General features: G+C 34.5%; 1 protein-coding gene and 1 long non-coding RNA gene across 2 annotated transcripts in view; one reads left to right on the top strand and one right to left on the bottom strand.

The window, feature by feature from the left end:
• The window catches only part of LOC144970274 (uncharacterized), a 265,721-nt gene that overhangs the window by 57,858 nt on the left and 200,363 nt on the right, over positions 1-7,500 (top strand). The window lies entirely within an intron of this gene.
• Positions 1-7,500, bottom strand: part of LOC144970269 (uncharacterized) — a 251,041-nt gene that overhangs the window by 174,103 nt on the left and 69,438 nt on the right. Inside the window, exon 2 of the mRNA XM_078909732.1 lies at positions 5,864-5,973. The gene's annotated coding sequence lies outside the window, so the exon portion shown is untranslated. The remainder of the gene's footprint in view (positions 1-5,863; positions 5,974-7,500) is intronic.

The following is a 7,500-nucleotide window of genomic DNA, read 5'->3' as shown; positions in this document are numbered from 1 at the left end:
AAAACCTTTAACAAAACATGAATTCGCAGAAAGAGCATAGAAAAGAAAAAAAACAACAACAAAAAAATCAATTCTTATTATTGATATATGAATGCTCAGACATGCGTATTTAAAAGAGAAAAAGAAAGAAAGAAAGAAAGTGACGTATCACGGGAATTTTAAAATTTAATTAATAATATTTCATAACAGCCATGACGTTTATAAAACTGACAACCGGAAGTATAACGGACCAACACAAAACGGTGTGTAACCTTGAACGTTTATAGTCTGGTTAATACAGTTTAGTGAGAATTACTCGTAAATGCGGATGACAAAAAAAAAAAACAACAAAAAAAAAACAACAAAAAAAAAAAAACCCACCAATAACAAAGGCCTGAGTGACGTCATCTTCATACTATCTATACTTAGCCGATGGATTAACCACTGGCAAGTGCAAGAGAAGTGCTACGAATTAATGTGGTTTGATTATCTAAATTTATTCAGAAGTTAAGTTTTAAGAAATATAGACGTATCAATAGGTGAATAAAACTAAAATAAATGTGACCAGAAACGAATACACTTCAACAGTCATGTCGTCACTTCCCTCGTATTGATGCATGGTAACTTAGTAACTGGCTCTAAACTATCGGAACAATGGCTGACGCCCTTATGAAATATTTCTCCGAAGAGCATAAAAGTTTATTCAGAGGAGAAAATCATTATAAATATGATCATGTTTTAACTTTTATACATTCTGATCACAAGACATATGAAAAGTTCTAGCCAGCATGAAGAATAAAAAGTACGGATTTTCTTTGTTTAGAACCACGATGGCCGCCGTTGCTGGGCGACGTGACATCAGACTATTGAATCCAATTAACAGGAAAGAGGGAAGGGAGGTGATTTTTTTCCAAACAAAATCCTGCGTACGCATTTTAGTTATTAATCAGTTTACATTCTTGAAAAATAACTCTCTATTTATTTATCCAGTCATCGTTTTGTTTATCTTATCATAATTTTTAAAAATGAATCCGTCTAGACAAAAGGGAGGTGCTGAGAAATCTCACCAATCCAAAAGGATTGTAATTTTATATATTGTATTATACCATTTAAATCTTTTAATTTACACAATTAACAGGTAATAACAGACGGCGGGTTGATGACGTCAATAGCCATTGGATTGGAAGGTCTCATATTTGAATATCAATAGATAGTATGCGCTTGGCTTAGAAGCTCATAACATTGCCATCCTTAAGTATAACGGACAAACACACAAAACTGTATGTATCCATGAACGTTTATAGTCGGGTTAATACAGTTCAGTGAGCATTACTCATAAACGCGGATGGCAAAAAACAATAACAAAGACGTGAGTGACGTCATCTGCATACTATCTATAGAGAAATTGTGATTTTGTGTCTCATAGGCTTAGAGCTCAAAAGGCTGGATGTGAATAATTCTATCGCAGACGGACTTTAAAAAGGAACAACAGACAAACAAAAGTAGTCCTTCAGAGCCAATAGGCACATAGAGCCGGACTTTATCCTGGTTTCTATAATGTGAACCGAAAAATTGCATTTACTTGCTATCCTTTGGACAGGACGCTAGTCTATCGAAGAGTACTTTCTGTCAGATCTAACTGAACCTGCAACTCAATCACTGCTGGATAGATCAGGGGTGAGTGGGGTTGGGGGGGGGGGGCTGTGAATAAATCTCGATTACACCCGGGATCGATCTTGATCCCTTTGTATGTGAAGCGATTGCTCTACCAACTAAGATATCGGGACCCCGCTATAAGGGAAGCACACTCAACCCTAACACCGACTACATCCGTAGATTACTAGGGTTACTTTTACCCCATGCCTATTTATTACATTATTCTGAAACAATTTATAGGCGTAGTATTAAAGCTAATATTTTTAGTTTTTATATGTTAATGGTAGTTAAAAAAAACTATCTGTATGTGTACATGCTCATTTTTCATACATATTCTTTCCAATTTTGAAAAGTAGCAAAATCTCTAGGACTGAGTGAGTTAAATACTGTTAAAATTACATTTTACAAAGGCGTTAATTACAAATTTTGAAGCAATAACATCATCATGTTTCATGCCGTCTTGCATTGCTCTCCAATGAGCATCGATGGAAAATTTTCGCCCAATTTTTGTGGCAATGCTACCTCGTTAATGGCTGGATATTTTGTATCGCATTAGCTCATTAATTACGCATGACTTTTCCTGGAGAGCCTTCCTGTATTCACCTACCCACCCCGTCTTTGATCATTAGCGATAGTGTGGTTAATTCATCACATTATTTTCCTAGTACTTATAACCTTATAACATAGCAGGCATGTGAATCACTAATTGATTGGCGAGTGGCTCTAGGTATTTCGGTGTTTTACATTACCAATAATACGAATATGCACCAAGCTGCTATAGAAGCTGTCGACTGTATACAAAAGTATGTACAAAAATGACAATAGCAGCTTTAAACCCCCCCCCCCCCCCCCCCCCCCCCCCCCCCCCAAAAAAAAAAAAAAAAAAAAATTCAAAAAAAAAATCAACATTTGAATGTTTTGTTTATTCATCTTAACTACGCCACTACCACATTATCTCGTTCATCTGTGGTGTTTCATTCATCCTGTTTTGTTGATAAAGGGGAAACCCGAAACGTTCATTTGATCTGTTTTTGTAATTAAATTGAAGCTTACATTCAATTTCACATTATTAGTTATTTCTTCGAGCTTCGAGCAGCAATATTTACACTATTAAGCAGGAAAATCTTCTGGACTCGTCCTGTATGTATTTATTCTCAGCCTTATCCAGCACATATTTCGTTATAATAATAAACCGTTATAGCATAACATCTTATTAACATTCTCGTCTATCCCAAACCACGGTTACCAGCGACTACTATAGAAGTATACGGCGTCCTAGACGGTAACCCAATAGGTACCAAAATTGGACTTAAATACTATCATTTATAACTAGACGTCAAACAGCAATACTAAATCATACACGCGAACTTCTGTGGTGGTATAATCAACCTACTATTTTTTCACCAGCATATTATTATCATTTTTATGAGCATGCGTTAAGTATTGTATGACCTGTCGTTATCAGCAAAGCAAAAATAAGAGGGTTGATAACAACAGCACGTACACAATATCTTGTATGCATATTTTTTATTTAACACTGTTTAAAAGGAAGAATAAAAGACTTCTCAACACAGGGCGGGTTCGCTGAAAAGTACTCCGAATTTATGGCATCTAGTCAGCGGTGACACCAGCAGCCAGCTGATGCGCTTAACGTGACCCTGACCTTTCATAATAATTGTGTCATGTAAAGTAACATACAGTGGAATCCGCATAAAGTCGACACTCTTAAACTCAACTTCTGCTTAAGTCAAACATCGTTTGTTGGTCCCGAATTGTCTGTTCTTTATCTAAGTGTGTTGCATTGATAATGGATAAAGTTAAACTTGATTCAAGTCACCTAATCTTTCTGATTCGGCGATGTGTTTTTTGACGAGTTGTTATCAACAAAGCAATATGAACAATATTGCATGCATTATGTCACGTATGTATTTCTCTTCGTTATTATATGTTCAGGAACAATAAAAGACTTCTCAACACAGGGCGGGTTCACTGAAATGAACTCCAAATTTATGGCATCAAATAAATAGTGACACCAGCCTACAGATGCGCAAAACTGATCTGTCATTTTTGTGTAATGTAATGTAACACAATGGAATCCGCATTAAGTCAACACTCTTAAAATCAACTTCTGCTTAAAGGCAACATCTCTTACTAGCCCCGTATTTTCTGTTCTTGACTTAAGTATGTTATTAATAATGGGTAAAGTCAACGTCGCTTAGTCAACCATTCGTTCTGATTCGGCAATGTTGGCCTCATCAAGATTCCACTGTAACAATATTGATGTAGTTGATTTGGAATACTTGCATCGTTTTTTTTAAAGCCCGAAACACGAAATATAACACATCTGACGGTATAACGGCAATGGGTATCTTTAATTAGTAAGTTTTCAGTGATATATATACGTAGTGATGACACAATGTAAGCTCACATATTGATCAGAACAATTTATATTGTCGTATATTATATCACAGGACGCAATGTAATTTCCTCTTATAATAATAATAATAATAATAATAATAATAATAATAATAATAATAATAATAATAATAATAATAATAATAATAATAATAATAATAATAATAATAATAATAATAATAATAATAATAATAATAATAATACACATTTGTACAGCGCTCATTCTCGTGTAAAGCACACGCTCTGGGCACTGTACAATATAAATGATCAATTTGGAAAGAAAAACAAAATTTAAACAAAAACAACAAAAAAAACCCTTCTGGTTAAAACGGCCGTACTCTTAAAAAAAACACGTATTTAATTTATAGTTTTGGCCAGAAAATTCGTTCCTCAATATCGATCGAAATGAGTGAGTCATATTGTCAAAAATTCTCAGGCCTAAATTTTCACGGAAGTTCCAGATTGATTAATGTTTGACAAGACGATGATCGTATTAATCGAGCAATACTTGAAGATTGAGTTTCCCGGACAACATTTTAAATACGTGTTTTTTTCCCCAGATTATGGCGGAATAGTGTTATTTATCTTTTCTCATTTTATATCCGAAGTAAAATTGTACGACACGACACGTTTGGAAATGTACTTCTGTAGTTTTACAATCGGCCACAATTCATAGTATTGTGGAAAATGCAAATACAGCGGAGTGCTGATTTTTATCTTATGATATATTTAGAGGCAGCTATGAGATGAAGTCATGGGAAATCGAAGGACAGTGGTAAAAGCTCAAATCTGCCGTACAACGACAAAACCCCGTATATTCGAAATTGGGTCAAACAGACATTTTATATCATTGTGATCAGAAAGGCACCCTGCATCTACTCACAAAATATTTCAAGGCAATTAATGCTCAGACGGTTTTCGGGCTACCTCGAGATGCCGGGCAACAGGGCCCGTTCACCAGTTCGTGTGCTAAATGTCGTAAAATTGTGAGCCTCCTTGTTTGTTTTGTTTTGTTTTGTTTTGTTTGTTTGTTTATTTGTTTGTTTTATTTCAATGCTTTTTTGAATTTTCAATTGACTTGTGACATACCCCAAAAAAAAAAAGAAAACAAAAAAACACAAAAAACACCCAAAAAAACTTTAAAAAATATAAAAAGCCAAGTATAGATTGTGTGATACGAGACAAGACTTTTTAAAAGGATTAATTCAATTTTAAGGCATTCCACACAATAAACAACTGACGTGCACATCTGTAAGCAGATCAATCAGTTACATCAGAATCTACCCTTCGTTTAAATTGTATGAAGGGTTATAAGGAAATGGTCCATATGTTTTTGAAGAAAGAAACATTGGAGATGGCAAATTAAAGGTGTTTTGGAGACTTTCCGATGAATATTGGGATGACTCTATAATAAGAATTTAATTTGTGGTTTATTTCTGCATAATTCCACAAGAAAATATAATGTAAAATATGCACTTCAAACATTTCACTTCAATATTTTTACCAGGGGCACTGAAATGTTGAAATGTTTAGGGTATATTTCTAAATACCATCTGTTTCTACAGATCATTTACTTTAACGGTCATAACCCAGCCAATGTTAAACATCAAATAAACAACGAAATGTAGATTCTACTTTTTTAAAAACCATGCCACTCTAGAAAATGCGGCATGTGGACTATCTTCCTAGAGTACATTTAGAATATATATGATATGATTTGTAATATAGGCGTAAACCAAGCATTAAAATTTTAGTACCTCCGAACTGATGCATTATAAAACAATGTGGGTGTGGTTTTGAGGAACAAACTTACCTCTTGTCCGATCGTTTCGCTTGGTGTCACTTTTATTCAGTTGACCGTAACCAGTGCGAGTTTAATTCATACTGAAGAATAACCTCTTGCATGTGGCCTTCAACTTTGACCTGGATAAACAATAATAAAATTTTACTACCAATGTAAGAGATTTGGAAACAGTCCATGTGATAACATGACAATTTATTATTCTAAATGGATAGCGTTATAAATACTATTTTCCTGCTGTTATACGACTTGATGAAAGCAATAACGATAGAAATCATCTTAGTTACGTTATGGAATGAAGTTGACGTCATTCGGCTCTTGTTATTGTTTTTAGACCGCTAATTGGGTGATTAGTTCTCACTGAAGTCCCTCCGACCGTAGCATTCCTAAAACCATAGCCTGACGCTGACCAAAAATTTATGTCAAAAGACAAGTCCACGCCGACCAAAGAAAACAAACCGTGAGTTGTATTCAATCGTTCAATCAATGGGCTATAAAAATGCTCTATCTAATTCTAACTGATACTACTACTACTACTACTACTACTACTACTACTACTACTACTACTACTACTACTACTACTACTACTACTACTACTACTACTACTACTACTACTACTACGATCAGCACCACCACTACCGCGGTCCCCACTTATATCAAATTAATGTATGAGACGAGTCATCGATAGACTCTACAGCTCTAATTATTGTCACTTGTGTCAATAATATTCGCGTCATTTGAATAGATAAGAGCAACGCTGGACAAGAGCTAAATGAAAGCTATCTCTTGAATAAATCTGTAGCATGCATACATGATAACATAATGTCTAAGTGAACTCAGTGTCATAGATAACGGCACATAGTTATACTTCGCCATCACACTAAAGGGTTTTATGCTTTTCTAAATCCACCTTATATCCAATTCTTTCTTTAGAAATAACCTTTACTGTGTTCTCAGATTATAGTCCTATCAAATTATTACGCAACTATAGGATTTGACACAAATATTTGACGAAAATAATTGAAAATCACCTTATGGAATTCCAAAGGTAAAATCTATTCTTTCTCTCAGAAATTAAGTATTGACTGGCAAAATTTATGAATAATCTAACTTCTTTCTAATCTGCTGCAAGGACAAGTAAGACTTAAGGGAGGAAATCAAAACAGTATACAAAAGAACAAACAAACATAGAACATGCAAACCCTTATTGTCAGTAACAGAATTATATCCAAAATTGCATACTTAAATATGAAGATGACCTAAAATTAAATTTGGATATAGAGAACAATATTGATTGTAGTTTGGCCTTGCTTTTTATCTTTAAGCATTCATTGACGGAGTTCTCCACAAGAGATGATGATGCATTATAATATGTGTAATATGTATATATATGTAATAGCATAAATATAATTTGCACACACTGTTGTAATAGCCATGGCTGGTATAACATCAATGATTTCAATTATCATAAACAAGCAACTGATCAAACTCCGAGAATTCATGCGCATTATAACAGGATGTCTTAAATCAACACCAACCCCTTGGCTCCCAACTATAAGCTCAATCGCACCACCAGAACTCAGGAGAGAAGAAGCAACCCAAAAAGTAGCCCACACACTGAATTGAAATACCTCACCCTAATTACCCCA

Source organism: Berghia stephanieae, chromosome 4 (genome assembly GCF_034508935.2).
Source record: "Berghia stephanieae isolate SIO BIC M18660-M18661 chromosome 4, UCSD_Bste_1.3, whole genome shotgun sequence".
NCBI lineage: Eukaryota > Metazoa > Mollusca > Gastropoda > Nudibranchia > Aeolidiidae > Berghia > Berghia stephanieae.
This window is presented reverse-complemented; position numbering and strand designations above follow the sequence as displayed.